The sequence below is a fragment of the Mixophyes fleayi genome, chromosome 7 (genome assembly GCF_038048845.1).
Source record: "Mixophyes fleayi isolate aMixFle1 chromosome 7, aMixFle1.hap1, whole genome shotgun sequence".
In the NCBI taxonomy this organism is placed as follows: Eukaryota; Metazoa; Chordata; class Amphibia; order Anura; family Limnodynastidae; genus Mixophyes; species Mixophyes fleayi.
In genome coordinates, this window is record NC_134408.1 from 86,681,599 (window position 1) to 86,699,201 (window position 17,603).

A 17,603-nucleotide genomic window follows, 5' to 3' on the forward strand; every position below is an offset into this window, starting at 1 on the left:
TTTTTGTTTTCTTCTTATTTTTATACTTATTTTTATACTTATACTTTTTTTTACACTTATTTTTATTTTATTCTCATTTTTATACTTATTTTTGTTTTGTTCTTATTTTTATACTTATTTTTATACTTATTGTTAGTTTTATACTTATTTTTATTTTTTCTAATTTTTTACTTATTTTTATACTTATTTTTTATTTCTTCTTATTTTTATACTTATTTTTATACTTATTTCTTATTTTTATACTTATTTTTATATATTTTTTGTTTTATTCTTATTTTATTTCATTCTTATTTTTATACGTATTCTTATTTTTATACTTATTTTTGTTTTCTTCTTATTTTTATACTTATTCTTTTTTTTACACTTATTTTTATTTTGTTCTCATTTTTATACTTATTTTTGTTCTTATTTTTATACTTATTTTTATACTTATTGTTAGTTTTATACTTATTTTTATTTTTTCTAATTTTTTACTTATTTTTATACTTATTTTTTATTTCTTCTTATTTTTATACTTATTTTTATACTTATTCTTATTTTTACACTTATTTTTGTTTTGTTCTCATTTTTATACTTATTTTTGTTTTCTTCTTATTTTTATACTTATTTTTATACTTATTCTTATTTTTATACTTATTTTTGTTTTTTCTTATTTTTATACCAATTCTTATTTTTATACTTATTTTTGTTTTCTTCTTATTTTTATACTTATTTTTATACTTATTCTTATTTTTATACTTATTTTTATGCTTATTCATATTTTTATACTTATTTTTGTTTACTTCTTATTTTTATACGTATTCTTATTTTTATACTTATTTTTGTTTTCTTCTTATTTTTATACTTATTTTTATACTTATACTTTTTTTTACACTTATTTTTATTTTATTCTCATTTTTATACTTATTTTTGTTTTGTTCTTATTTTTATACTTATTTTTATACTTATTGTTAGTTTTATACTTATTTTTATTTTTTCTAATTTTTTACTTATTTTTATACTTATTTTTTATTTCTTCTTATTTTTATACTTATTTTTATACTTATTCTTATTTTTATACTTATTTTTATATATTTTTTGTTTTATTCTTATTTTATTTCATTCTTATTTTTATATGTATTCTTATTTTTGTTTTCTTCTTATTTTTATACTTATTTTTATACTTATTCTTTTTTTTACACTTATTTTTGTTTTGTTCTCATTTTTATACTTATTTTTATACTTATTGTTATTTTTATACTTATTTTTGTTTTGTTCTTTTTTTTATACTTATTTTTATACTTATTCTTATTTTTATACTTATTTTTTTTATTTTTATTTTTATACTTATTTTTAATACTGATTCTTATTTTTATACTTATTTTTGTTTTTTCTTATTTTTATACCAATTCTTATTTTTATACTTATTTTTGTTTTGTTCTTTTTTTATACTTATTTTTATACTTATTCTTATTTTTATACTTATTTTTGTTTGTTCTTTTTTTTATACTTATTTTTATACTTATTCTTTTTTTTACACTTATTTTTGTTTTGTTCTCATTTTTATACTTATTTTTGTTTTCTTCTTATTTTTATACTTATTTTTATACTTATTCTTATTTTTATACTTATTTTTGTTTTTTCTTATTTGTATACCAATTCTTATTTTTATACTTATTTTTGTTTTCTTCTTATTTTTATACTTATTTTTATACTTATTCTTTTTTTTACACTTATTTTTGTTTTGTTCTCATTTTTATACTTATTTTTGTTTTCTTCTTATTTTTATACTTATTTTTATACTTATTGTTATTTTTATACTTATTTTTGTTTTCTTCTTATTTTTATACTTATTTTTATACTTATTCTTATTTTTATACTTATTTTTATGCTTATTCATATTTTTATACTTATTTTTGTTTACTTCTTATTTTTATACGTATTCTTATTTTTATACTTATTTTTGTTTTCTTCTTATTTTTATACTTATTTTTATACTTATACTTTTTTTTACACTTATTTTTATTTTATTCTCATTTTTATACTTATTTTTGTTTTGTTCTTATTTTTATACTTATTTTTATACTTATTGTTAGTTTTATACTTATTTTTATTTTTTCTAATTTTTTACTTATTTTTATACTTATTTTTTATTTCTTCTTATTTTTATACTTATTTTTATACTTATTCTTATTTTTATACTTATTTTTATATATTTTTTGTTTTATTCTTATTTTATTTCATTCTTATTTTTATACGTATTCTTATTTTTATACTTATTTTTGTTTTCTTCTTATTTTTATACTTATTTTTATACTTATTCTTTTTTTTACACTTATTTTTATTTTGTTCTCATTTTTATACTTATTTTTGTTCTTATTTTTATACTTATTTTTATACTTATTGTTAGTTTTATACTTATTTTTATTTTTTCTAATTTTTTACTTATTTTTATACTTATTTTTTATTTCTTCTTATTTTTTAACTTATTTTTATACTTATTCTTATTTTTATACTTATTTTTTTATTTTTATTTTTATACTTATTTTTAATACTGATTCTTATTTTTATACTTATTTTTGTTTTTTCTTATTTTTATACCAATTCTTATTTTTATACTTATTTTTGTTTTGTTCTTTTTTTATACTTATTTTTATACTTATTCTTATTTTTATACTTATTTTTGTTTGTTCTTTTTTTTATACTTATTTTTATACTTATTCTTTTTTTTACACTTATTTTTGTTTTGTTCTCATTTTTATACTTATTTTTGTTTTCTTCTTATTTTTATACTTATTTTTATACTTATTCTTATTTTTATACTTATTTTTGTTTTTTCTTATTTTTATACCAATTCTTATTTTTATACTTATTTTTGTTTTCTTCTTATTTTTATACTTATTTTTATACTTATTCTTTTTTTTACACTTATTTTTGTTTTGTTCTCATTTTTATACTTATTTTTGTTTTCTTCTTATTTTTATACTTATTTTTATACTTATTCTTATTTTTATACTTATTTTTATGCTTATTCATATTTTTATACTTATTTTTGTTTACTTCTTATTTTTATACGTATTCTTATTTTTATACTTATTTTTGTTTTCTTCTTATTTTTATACTTATTTTTATACTTATTGTTAGTTTTATACTTATTTTTATTTTTTCTAATTTTTTACTTATTTTTATACTTATTTTTTATTTCTTCTTATTTTTATACTTATTTTTATACTTATTCTTTTTTTTACACTTATTTTTATTTTGTTCTCATTTTTATACTTATTTTTGTTCTTATTTTTATACTTATTTTTATACTTATTGTTAGTTTTATACTTATTTTTATTTTTTCTAATTGTTTACTTATTTTTATACTTATTTTTTATTTCTTCTTATTTTTATACTTATTTTTATACGTATTCTTATTTTTATACTTATTTTTTTATTTTTATTTTTATACTTATTTTTAATACTGATTCTTATTTTTATACTTATTTTTGTTTTTTCTTATTTTTATACCAATTCTTATTTTTATACTTATTTTTGTTTTGTTCTTTTTTTATACTTATTTTTATACTTATTCTTATTTTTATACTTATTTTTGTTTGTTCTTTTTTTATACTTATTTTTATACTTATTCTTTTTTTTACACGTATTTTTGTTTTGTTCTCATTTTTATACTTATTTTTGTTTTCTTCTTATTTTTATACTTATTTTTATACTTATTCTTATTTTTATACTTATTTTTGTTTTTTCTTATTTTTATACCAATTATTATTTTTATACTTATTTTTGTTTTCTTCTTATTTTTATACTTATTTTTATACTTATACTTTTTTTTACACTTATTTTTATTTTATTCTCATTTTTATACTTATTTTTGTTTTGTTCTTATTTTTATACTTATTTTTATACTTATTGTTAGTTTTATACTTATTTTTATTTTTTCTAATTTTTTACTTATTTTTATACTTATTTTTTATTTCTTCTTATTTTTATACTTATTTTTATACTTATTTCTTATTTTTATACTTATTTTTATATATTTTTTGTTTTATTCTTATTTTATTTCATTCTTATTTTTATACTTATTCTTATTTTTATACTTATTTTTTTTATTTTTATTTTTATACTTATTTTTAATACTGATTCTTATTTTTATACTTATTTTTGTTTTTTCTTATTTTTATACCAATTCTTATTTTTATACTTATTTTTGTTTTGTTCTTTTTTTATACTTATTATTATACTTATTCTTATTTTTATACTTATTTTTGTTTGTTCTTTTTTTTATACTTATTTTTATACTTATTCTTTTTTTTACACTTATTTTTGTTTTGTTCTCATTTTTATACTTATTTTTGTTTTCTTCTTATTTTTATACTTATTTTTATACTTATTCTTATTTTTATACTTATTTTTGTTTTTTCTTATTTGTATACCAATTCTTATTTTTATACTTATTTTTGTTTTCTTCTTATTTTTATACTTATTTTTATACTTATTCTTTTTTTTACACTTATTTTTGTTTTGTTCTCATTTTTATACTTATTTTTGTTTTCTTCTTATTTTTATACTTATTTTTATACTTATTGTTATTTTTATACTTATTTTTGTTTTCTTCTTATTTTTATACTTATTTTTATACTTATTCTTATTTTTATACTTATTTTTATGCTTATTCATATTTTTATACTTATTTTTGTTTACTTCTTATTTTTATACGTATTCTTATTTTTATACTTATTTTTGTTTTGTTCTTTTTTTATACTTATTATTATACTTATTCTTATTTTTATACTTATTTTTGTTTGTTCTTTTTTTTATACTTATTTTTATACTTATTCTTTTTTTTACACTTATTTTTGTTTTGTTCTCATTTTTATACTTATTTTTGTTTTCTTCTTATTTTTATACTTATTTTTATACTTATTCTTATTTTTATACTTATTTTTGTTTTTTCTTATTTGTATACCAATTCTTATTTTTATACTTATTTTTGTTTTCTTCTTATTTTTATACTTATTTTTATACTTATTCTTTTTTTTACACTTATTTTTGTTTTGTTCTCATTTTTATACTTATTTTTGTTTTCTTCTTATTTTTATACTTATTTTTATACTTATTGTTATTTTTATACTTATTTTTGTTTTCTTCTTATTTTTATACTTATTTTTATACTTATTCTTATTTTTATACTTATTTTTATGCTTATTCATATTTTTATACTTATTTTTGTTTACTTCTTATTTTTATACGTATTCTTATTTTTATACTTATTTTTGTTTTCTTCTTATTTTTATACTTATTTTTATACTTATACTTTTTTTTACACTTATTTTTATTTTATTCTCATTTTTATACTTATTTTTGTTTTGTTCTTATTTTTATACTTATTTTTATACTTATTGTTAGTTTTATACTTATTTTTATTTTTTCTAATTTTTTACTTATTTTTATACTTATTTTTTATTTCTTCTTATTTTTATACTTATTTTTATACTTATTCTTATTTTTATACTTATTTTTATATATTTTTTGTTTTATTCTTATTTTATTTCATTCTTATTTTTATACGTATTCTTATTTTTATACTTATTTTTGTTTTCTTCTTATTTTTATACTTATTTTTATACTTATTCTTTTTTTTACACTTATTTTTATTTTGTTCTCATTTTTATACTTATTTTTGTTCTTATTTTTATACTTATTTTTATACTTATTGTTAGTTTTATACTTATTTTTATTTTTTCTAATTTTTTACTTATTTTTATACTTATTTTTTATTTCTTCTTATTTTTTAACTTATTTTTATACTTATTCTTATTTTTATACTTATTTTTTTATTTTTATTTTTATACTTATTTTTAATACTGATTCTTATTTTTATACTTATTTTTGTTTTTTCTTATTTTTATACCAATTCTTATTTTTATACTTATTTTTGTTTTGTTCTTTTTTTATACTTATTTTTATACTTATTCTTATTTTTATACTTATTTTTGTTTGTTCTTTTTTTTATACTTATTTTTATACTTATTCTTTTTTTTACACTTATTTTTGTTTTGTTCTCATTTTTATACTTATTTTTGTTTTCTTCTTATTTTTATACTTATTTTTATACTTATTCTTATTTTTATACTTATTTTTGTTTTTTCTTATTTTTATACCAATTCTTATTTTTATACTTATTTTTGTTTTCTTCTTATTTTTATACTTATTTTTATACTTATTCTTATTTTTATACTTATTTTTATGCTTATTCATATTTTTATACTTATTTTTGTTTACTTCTTATTTTTATACGTATTCTTATTTTTATACTTATTTTTGTTTTCTTCTTATTTTTATACTTATTTTTATACTTATACTTTTTTTTACACTTATTTTTATTTTATTCTCATTTTTATACTTATTTTTGTTTTGTTCTTATTTTTATACTTATTTTTATACTTATTGTTAGTTTTATACTTATTTTTATTTTTTCTAATTTTTTACTTATTTTTATACTTATTTTTTATTTCTTCTTATTTTTATACTTATTTTTATACTTATTCTTATTTTTATACTTATTTTTATACTTATTCTTTTTTTTACACTTATTTTTGTTTTGTTCTCATTTTTATACTTATTTTTTTACTTATTCTTATTTTTATACTTATTTTTGTTTTGTTCTTTTTTTTATACTTATTTTTATACTTATTCTTATTTTTATACTTATTTTTTTTATTTTTATTTTTATACTTATTTTTAATACTGATTCTTATTTTTATACTTATTTTTGTTTTTTCTTATTTTTATACCAATTCTTATTTTTATACTTATTTTTGTTTTGTTCTTTTTTTATACTTATTTTTATACTTATTCTTATTTTTATACTTATTTTTGTTTGTTCTTTTTTTATACTTATTTTTATACTTATTCTTTTTTTTACACTTATTTTTGTTTTGTTCTCATTTTTATACTTATTTTTGTTTTCTTCTTATTTTTATACTTATTTTTATACTTATTCTTATTTTTATACTTATTTTTGTTTTTTCTTATTTTTATACCAATTCTTATTTTTATACTTATTTTTGTTTTGTTCTTTTTTTATACTTATTTTTATACTTATTCTTATTTTTATACTTATTTTTGTTTTCTTCTTATTTTTATACTTATTTTTATACTTATACTTTTTTTTACACTTATTTTTATTTTATTCTCATTTTTATACTTATTTTTGTTTTGTTCTTATTTTTATACTTATTTTTATACTTATTGTTAGTTTTATACTTATTTTTATTTTTTCTAATTTTTTACTTATTTTTATACTTATTTTTTATTTCTTCTTATTTTTATACTTATTTTTATACTTATTTCTTATTTTTATACTTATTTTTATATATTTTTTGTTTTATTCTTATTTTATTTCATTCTTATTTTTATACGTATTCTTATTTTTATACTTATTTTTGTTTTCTTCTTATTTTTATACTTATTCTTTTTTTTACACTTATTTTTATTTTGTTCTCATTTTTATACTTATTTTTGTTCTTATTTTTATACTTATTTTTATACTTATTGTTAGTTTTATACTTATTTTTATTTTTTCTAATTTTTTACTTATTTTTATACTTATTTTTTATTTCTTCTTATTTTTATACTTATTTTTATACTTATTCTTATTTTTACACTTATTTTTGTTTTGTTCTCATTTTTATACTTATTTTTGTTTTCTTCTTATTTTTATACTTATTTTTATACTTATTCTTATTTTTATACTTATTTTTGTTTTTTCTTATTTTTATACCAATTCTTATTTTTATACTTATTTTTGTTTTGTTCTTTTTTTATACTTATTTTTATACTTATTCTTATTTTTATACTTATTTTTGTTTGTTCTTTTTTTATACTTATTTTTATACTTATTCTTTTTTTTACACTTATTTTTGTTTTGTTCTCATTTTTATACTTATTTTTGTTTTCTTCTTATTTTTATACTTATTTTTATACTTATTCTTATTTTTATACTTATTTTTGTTTTTTCTTATTTTTATACCAATTCTTATTTTTATACTTATTTTTGTTTTGTTCTTTTTTTATACTTATTTTTATACTTATTCTTATTTTTATACTTATTTTTGTTTTCTTCTTATTTTTATACTTATTTTTATACTTATACTTTTTTTTACACTTATTTTTATTTTATTCTCATTTTTATACTTATTTTTGTTTTGTTCTTATTTTTATACTTATTTTTATACTTATTGTTAGTTTTATACTTATTTTTATTTTTTCTAATTTTTTACTTATTTTTATACTTATTTTTTATTTCTTCTTATTTTTATACTTATTTTTATACTTATTTCTTATTTTTATACTTATTTTTATATATTTTTTGTTTTATTCTTATTTTATTTCATTCTTATTTTTATACGTATTCTTATTTTTATACTTATTTTTGTTTTCTTCTTATTTTTATACTTATTCTTTTTTTTACACTTATTTTTATTTTGTTCTCATTTTTATACTTATTTTTGTTCTTATTTTTATACTTATTTTTATACTTATTGTTAGTTTTATACTTATTTTTATTTTTTCTAATTTTTTACTTATTTTTATACTTATTTTTTATTTCTTCTTATTTTTATACTTATTTTTATACTTATTCTTATTTTTACACTTATTTTTGTTTTGTTCTCATTTTTATACTTATTTTTGTTTTCTTCTTATTTTTATACTTATTTTTATACTTATTCTTATTTTTATACTTATTTTTGTTTTTTCTTATTTTTATACCAATTCTTATTTTTATACTTATTTTTGTTTTCTTCTTATTTTTATACTTATTTTTATACTTATTCTTATTTTTATACTTATTTTTATGCTTATTCATATTTTTATACTTATTTTTGTTTACTTCTTATTTTTATACGTATTCTTATTTTTATACTTATTTTTGTTTTCTTCTTATTTTTATACTTATTTTTATACTTATACTTTTTTTTACACTTATTTTTATTTTATTCTCATTTTTATACTTATTTTTGTTTTGTTCTTATTTTTATACTTATTTTTATACTTATTGTTAGTTTTATACTTATTTTTATTTTTTCTAATTTTTTACTTATTTTTATACTTATTTTTTATTTCTTCTTATTTTTATACTTATTTTTATACTTATTCTTATTTTTATACTTATTTTTATATATTTTTTGTTTTATTCTTATTTTATTTCATTCTTATTTTTATATGTATTCTTATTTTTGTTTTCTTCTTATTTTTATACTTATTTTTATACTTATTCTTTTTTTTACACTTATTTTTGTTTTGTTCTCATTTTTATACTTATTTTTATACTTATACTTTTTTTTACACTTATTTTTATTTTATTCTCATTTTTATACTTATTTTTGTTTTGTTCTTATTTTTATACTTATTTTTATACTTATTGTTAGTTTTATACTTATTTTTATTTTTTCTAATTTTTTACTTATTTTTATACTTATTTTTTATTTCTTCTTATTTTTATACTTATTTTTATACTTATTTCTTATTTTTATACTTATTTTTATATATTTTTTGTTTTATTCTTATTTTATTTCATTCTTATTTTTATACGTATTCTTATTTTTATACTTATTTTTGTTTTCTTCTTATTTTTATACTTATTCTTTTTTTTACACTTATTTTTATTTTGTTCTCATTTTTATACTTATTTTTGTTCTTATTTTTATACTTATTTTTATACTTATTGTTAGTTTTATACTTATTTTTATTTTTTCTAATTTTTTACTTATTTTTATACTTATTTTTTATTTCTTCTTATTTTTATACTTATTTTTATACTTATTCTTATTTTTACACTTATTTTTGTTTTGTTCTCATTTTTATACTTATTTTTGTTTTCTTCTTATTTTTATACTTATTTTTATACTTATTCTTATTTTTATACTTATTTTTGTTTTTTCTTATTTTTATACCAATTCTTATTTTTATACTTATTTTTGTTTTCTTCTTATTTTTATACTTATTTTTATACTTATTCTTATTTTTATACTTATTTTTATGCTTATTCATATTTTTATACTTATTTTTGTTTACTTCTTATTTTTATACGTATTCTTATTTTTATACTTATTTTTGTTTTCTTCTTATTTTTATACTTATTTTTATACTTATACTTTTTTTTACACTTATTTTTATTTTATTCTCATTTTTATACTTATTTTTGTTTTGTTCTTATTTTTATACTTATTTTTATACTTATACTTTTTTTTACACTTATTTTTATTTTATTCTCATTTTTATACTTATTTTTGTTTTGTTCTTATTTTTATACTTATTTTTATACTTATTGTTAGTTTTATACTTATTTTTATTTTTTCTAATTTTTTACTTATTTTTATACTTATTTTTTATTTCTTCTTATTTTTATACTTATTTTTATACTTATTTCTTATTTTTATACTTATTTTTATATATTTTTTGTTTTATTCTTATTTTATTTCATTCTTATTTTTATACGTATTCTTATTTTTATACTTATTTTTGTTTTCTTCTTATTTTTATACTTATTCTTTTTTTTACACTTATTTTTATTTTGTTCTCATTTTTATACTTATTTTTGTTCTTATTTTTATACTTATTTTTATACTTATTGTTAGTTTTATACTTATTTTTATTTTTTCTAATTTTTTACTTATTTTTATACTTATTTTTTATTTCTTCTTATTTTTATACTTATTTTTATACTTATTCTTATTTTTACACTTATTTTTGTTTTGTTCTCATTTTTATACTTATTTTTGTTTTCTTCTTATTTTTATACTTATTTTTATACTTATTCTTATTTTTATACTTATTTTTGTTTTTTCTTATTTTTATACCAATTCTTATTTTTATACTTATTTTTGTTTTCTTCTTATTTTTATACTTATTTTTATACTTATTCTTATTTTTATACTTATTTTTATGCTTATTCATATTTTTATACTTATTTTTGTTTACTTCTTATTTTTATACGTATTCTTATTTTTATACTTATTTTTGTTTTCTTCTTATTTTTATACTTATTTTTATACTTATACTTTTTTTTACACTTATTTTTATTTTATTCTCATTTTTATACTTATTTTTGTTTTGTTCTTATTTTTATACTTATTTTTATACTTATTGTTAGTTTTATACTTATTTTTATTTTTTCTAATTTTTTACTTATTTTTATACTTATTTTTTATTTCTTCTTATTTTTATACTTATTTTTATACTTATTCTTATTTTTATACTTATTTTTATATATTTTTTGTTTTATTCTTATTTTATTTCATTCTTATTTTTATATGTATTCTTATTTTTGTTTTCTTCTTATTTTTATACTTATTTTTATACTTATTCTTTTTTTTACACTTATTTTTGTTTTGTTCTCATTTTTATACTTATTTTTATACTTATTGTTATTTTTATACTTATTTTTGTTTTGTTCTTTTTTTTATACTTATTTTTATACTTATTCTTATTTTTATACTTATTTTTTTTATTTTTATTTTTATACTTATTTTTAATACTGATTCTTATTTTTATACTTATTTTTGTTTTTTCTTATTTTTATACCAATTCTTATTTTTATACTTATTTTTGTTTGTTCTTTTTTTTATACCAATTCTTATTTTTATACTTATTTTTGTTTTCTTCTTATTTTTATACTTATTTTTATACTTATTCTTATTTTTATACTTATTTTTATGCTTATTCATATTTTTATACTTATTTTTGTTTACTTCTTATTTTTATACGTATTCTTATTTTTATACTTATTTTTGTTTTCTTCTTATTTTTATACTTATTTTTATACTTATACTTTTTTTTACACTTATTTTTATTTTATTCTCATTTTTATACTTATTTTTGTTTTGTTCTTATTTTTATACTTATTTTTATACTTATACTTTTTTTTACACTTATTTTTATTTTATTCTCATTTTTATACTTATTTTTGTTTTGTTCTTATTTTTATACTTATTTTTATACTTATTGTTAGTTTTATACTTATTTTTATTTTTTCTAATTTTTTACTTATTTTTATACTTATTTTTTATTTCTTCTTATTTTTATACTTATTTTTATACTTATTTCTTATTTTTATACTTATTTTTATATATTTTTTGTTTTATTCTTATTTTATTTCATTCTTATTTTTATACGTATTCTTATTTTTATACTTATTTTTGTTTTCTTCTTATTTTTATACTTATTCTTTTTTTTACACTTATTTTTATTTTGTTCTCATTTTTATACTTATTTTTGTTCTTATTTTTATACTTATTTTTATACTTATTGTTAGTTTTATACTTATTTTTATTTTTTCTAATTTTTTACTTATTTTTATACTTATTTTTTATTTCTTCTTATTTTTATACTTATTTTTATACTTATTCTTATTTTTACACTTATTTTTGTTTTGTTCTCATTTTTATACTTATTTTTGTTTTCTTCTTATTTTTATACTTATTTTTATACTTATTCTTATTTTTATACTTATTTTTGTTTTTTCTTATTTTTATACCAATTCTTATTTTTATACTTATTTTTGTTTTCTTCTTATTTTTATACTTATTTTTATACTTATTCTTATTTTTATACTTATTTTTATGCTTATTCATATTTTTATACTTATTTTTGTTTACTTCTTATTTTTATACGTATTCTTATTTTTATACTTATTTTTGTTTTCTTCTTATTTTTATACTTATTTTTATACTTATACTTTTTTTTACACTTATTTTTATTTTATTCTCATTTTTATACTTATTTTTGTTTTGTTCTTATTTTTATACTTATTTTTATACTTATTGTTAGTTTTATACTTATTTTTATTTTTTCTAATTTTTTACTTATTTTTATACTTATTTTTTATTTCTTCTTATTTTTATACTTATTTTTATACTTATTCTTATTTTTATACTTATTTTTATATATTTTTTGTTTTATTCTTATTTTATTTCATTCTTATTTTTATATGTATTCTTATTTTTGTTTTCTTCTTATTTTTATACTTATTTTTATACTTATTCTTTTTTTTACACTTATTTTTGTTTTGTTCTCATTTTTATACTTATTTTTATACTTATTGTTATTTTTATACTTATTTTTGTTTTGTTCTTTTTTTTATACTTATTTTTATACTTATTCTTATTTTTATACTTATTTTTTTTATTTTTATTTTTATACTTATTTTTAATACTGATTCTTATTTTTATACTTATTTTTGTTTTTTCTTATTTTTATACCAATTCTTATTTTTATACTTATTTTTGTTTTGTTCTTTTTTTATACTTATTTTTATACTTATTCTTATTTTTATACTTATTTTTGTTTGTTCTTTTTTTTATACTTATTTTTATACTTATTCTTTTTTTTACACTTATTTTTGTTTTGTTCTCATTTTTATACTTATTTTTGTTTTCTTCTTATTTTTATACTTATTTTTATACTTATTCTTATTTTTATACTTATTTTTGTTTTTTCTTATTTGTATACCAATTCTTATTTTTATACTTATTTTTGTTTTCTTCTTATTTTTATACTTATTTTTATACTTATTCTTTTTTTTACACTTATTTTTGTTTTCTTCTTATTTTTATACTTATTTTTATACTTATTCTTATTTTTATACTTATTTTTATGCTTATTCATATTTTTATACTTATTTTTGTTTACTTCTTATTTTTATACGTATTCTTATTTTTATACTTATTTTTGTTTTCTTCTTATTTTTATACTTATTTTTATACTTATACTTTTTTTTACACTTATTTTTATTTTATTCTCATTTTTATACTTATTTTTGTTTTGTTCTTATTTTTATACTTATTTTTATACTTATTGTTAGTTTTATACTTATTTTTATTTTTTCTAATTTTTTACTTATTTTTATACTTATTTTTTATTTCTTCTTATTTTTATACTTATTTTTATACTTATTCTTATTTTTATACTTATTTTTATATATTTTTTGTTTTATTCTTATTTTATTTCATTCTTATTTTTATACGTATTCTTATTTTTATACTTATTTTTGTTTTCTTCTTATTTTTATACTTATTTTTATACTTATTCTTTTTTTTACACTTATTTTTATTTTGTTCTCATTTTTATACTTATTTTTGTTCTTATTTTTATACTTATTTTTATACTTATTGTTAGTTTTATACTTATTTTTATTTTTTCTAATTTTTTACTTATTTTTATACTTATTTTTTATTTCTTCTTATTTTTTAACTTATTTTTATACTTATTCTTATTTTTATACTTATTTTTTTATTTTTATTTTTATACTTATTTTTAATACCAATTCTTATTTTTATACTTATTTTTGTTTTGTTCTTTTTTTATACTTATTTTTATACTTATTCTTATTTTTATACTTATTTTTGTTTGTTCTTTTTTTTATACTTATTTTTATACTTATTCTTTTTTTTACACTTATTTTTGTTTTGTTCTCATTTTTATACTTATTTTTATACTTATTGTTATTTTTATACTTATTTTTGTTTTGTTCTTTTTTTTATACTTATTTTTATACTTATTCTTATTTTTATACTTATTTTTTTTATTTTTATTTTTATACTTATTTTTAATACTGATTCTTATTTTTATACTTATTTTTGTTTTTTCTTATTTTTATACCAATTCTTATTTTTATACTTATTTTTGTTTTGTTCTTTTTTTATACTTATTTTTATACTTATTCTTATTTTTATACTTATTTTTGTTTGTTCTTTTTTTTATACTTATTTTTATACTTATTCTTTTTTTTACACTTATTTTTGTTTTGTTCTCATTTTTATACTTATTTTTGTTTTCTTCTTATTTTTATACTTATTTTTATACTTATTCTTATTTTTATACTTATTTTTGTTTTTTCTTATTTGTATACCAATTCTTATTTTTATACTTATTTTTGTTTTCTTCTTATTTTTATACTTATTTTTATACTTATTCTTTTTTTTACACTTATTTTTGTTTTCTTCTTATTTTTATACTTATTTTTATACTTATTCTTATTTTTATACTTATTTTTATGCTTATTCATATTTTTATACTTATTTTTGTTTACTTCTTATTTTTATACGTATTCTTATTTTTATACTTATTTTTGTTTTCTTCTTATTTTTATACTTATTTTTATACTTATACTTTTTTTTACACTTATTTTTATTTTATTCTCATTTTTATACTTATTTTTGTTTTGTTCTTATTTTTATACTTATTTTTATACTTATTGTTAGTTTTATACTTATTTTTATTTTTTCTAATTTTTTACTTATTTTTATACTTATTTTTTATTTCTTCTTATTTTTATACTTATTTTTATACTTATTCTTATTTTTATACTTATTTTTATATATTTTTTGTTTTATTCTTATTTTATTTCATTCTTATTTTTATACGTATTCTTATTTTTATACTTATTTTTGTTTTCTTCTTATTTTTATACTTATTTTTATACTTATTCTTTTTTTTACACTTATTTTTATTTTGTTCTCATTTTTATACTTATTTTTGTTCTTATTTTTATACTTATTTTTATACTTATTGTTAGTTTTATACTTATTTTTATTTTTTCTAATTTTTTACTTATTTTTATACTTATTTTTTATTTCTTCTTATTTTTTAACTTATTTTTATACTTATTCTTATTTTTATACTTATTTTTTTATTTTTATTTTTATACTTATTTTTAATACCAATTCTTATTTTTATACTTATTTTTGTTTTGTTCTTTTTTTATACTTATTTTTATACTTATTCTTATTTTTATACTTATTTTTGTTTGTTCTTTTTTTTATACTTATTTTTATACTTATTCTTTTTTTTACACTTATTTTTGTTTTGTTCTCATTTTTATACTTATTTTTGTTTTCTTCTTATTTTTATACTTATTTTTATACTTATTCTTATTTTTATACTTATTTTTGTTTTTTCTTATTTTTATACCAATTCTTATTTTTATACTTATTTTTGTTTTCTTCTTATTTTTATACTTATTTTTATACTTATTCTTTTTTTTACACTTATTTTTGTTTTGTTCTCATTTTTATACTTATTTTTGTTTTCTTCTTATTTTTATACTTATTCTTATTTTTATACTTATTTTTATGCTTATTCATATTTTTATACTTATTTTTGTTTACTTCTTATTTTTATACGTATTCTTATTTTTATACTTATTTTTGTTTTCTTCTTATTTTTATACTTATTTTTATACTTATTGTTAGTTTTATACTTATTTTTATTTTTTCTAATTTTTTACTTATTTTTATACTTATTTTTTATTTCTTCTTATTTTTATACTTATTTTTATACTTATTCTTTTTTTTACACTTATTTTTATTTTGTTCTCATTTTTATACTTATTTTTGTTCTTATTTTTATACTTATTTTTATACTTATTGTTAGTTTTATACTTATTTTTATTTTTTCTAATTTTTTACTTATTTTTATACTTATTTTTTATTTCTTCTTATTTTTATACTTATTTTTATACGTATTCTTATTTTTATACTTATTTTTGTTTTCTTCTTATTTTTATACTTATTTTTATACTTATTCTTTTTTTTACACTTATTTTTATTTTGTTCTCATTTTTATACTTATTTTTGTTCTTATTTTTATACTTATTTTTATACTTATTGTTAGTTTTATACTTATTTTTATTTTTTCTAATTTTTTACTTATTTTTATACTTATTTTTTATTTCTTCTTATTTTTTAACTTATTTTTATACTTATTCTTATTTTTATACTTATTTTTTTATTTTTATTTTTATACTTATTTTTAATACTGATTCTTATTTTTATACTTATTTTTGTTTTTTCTTTTTTTATACTTATTTTTATACTTATTCTTTTTTTTACACTTATTTTTGTTTTGTTCTCATTTTTATACTTATTTTTGTTTTCTTCTTATTTTTATACTTATTTTTATACTTATTCTTATTTTTATACTTATTTTTGTTTTTTCTTATTTTTATACCAATTATTATTTTTATACTTATTTTTGTTTTCTTCTTATTTTTATACTTATTTTTATACTTATACTTTTTTTTACACTTATTTTTATTTTATTCTCATTTTTATACTTATTTTTGTTTTGTTCTTATTTTTATACTTATTTTTATACTTATTGTTAGTTTTATACTTATTTTTATTTTTTCTAATTTTTTACTTATTTTTATACTTATTTTTTATTTCTTCTTATTTTTATACTTATTTTTATACTTATTTCTTATTTTTATACTTATTTTTATATATTTTTTGTTTTATTCTTATTTTATTTCATTCTTATTTTTATACTTATTCTTATTTTTATACTTATTTTTTTTATTTTTATTTTTATACTTATTTTTAATACTGATTCTTATTTTTATACTTATTTTTGTTTTTTCTTATTTTTATACCAATTCTTATTTTTATACTTATTTTTGTTTTGTTCTTTTTTTATACTTATTTTTATACTTATTCTTATTTTTATACTTATTTTTGTTTGTTTTTTTTTTATACTTATTTTTATACTTATTCTTTTTTTTACACTTATTTTTGTTTTGTTCTCATTTTTATACTTATTTTTGTTTTCTTCTTATT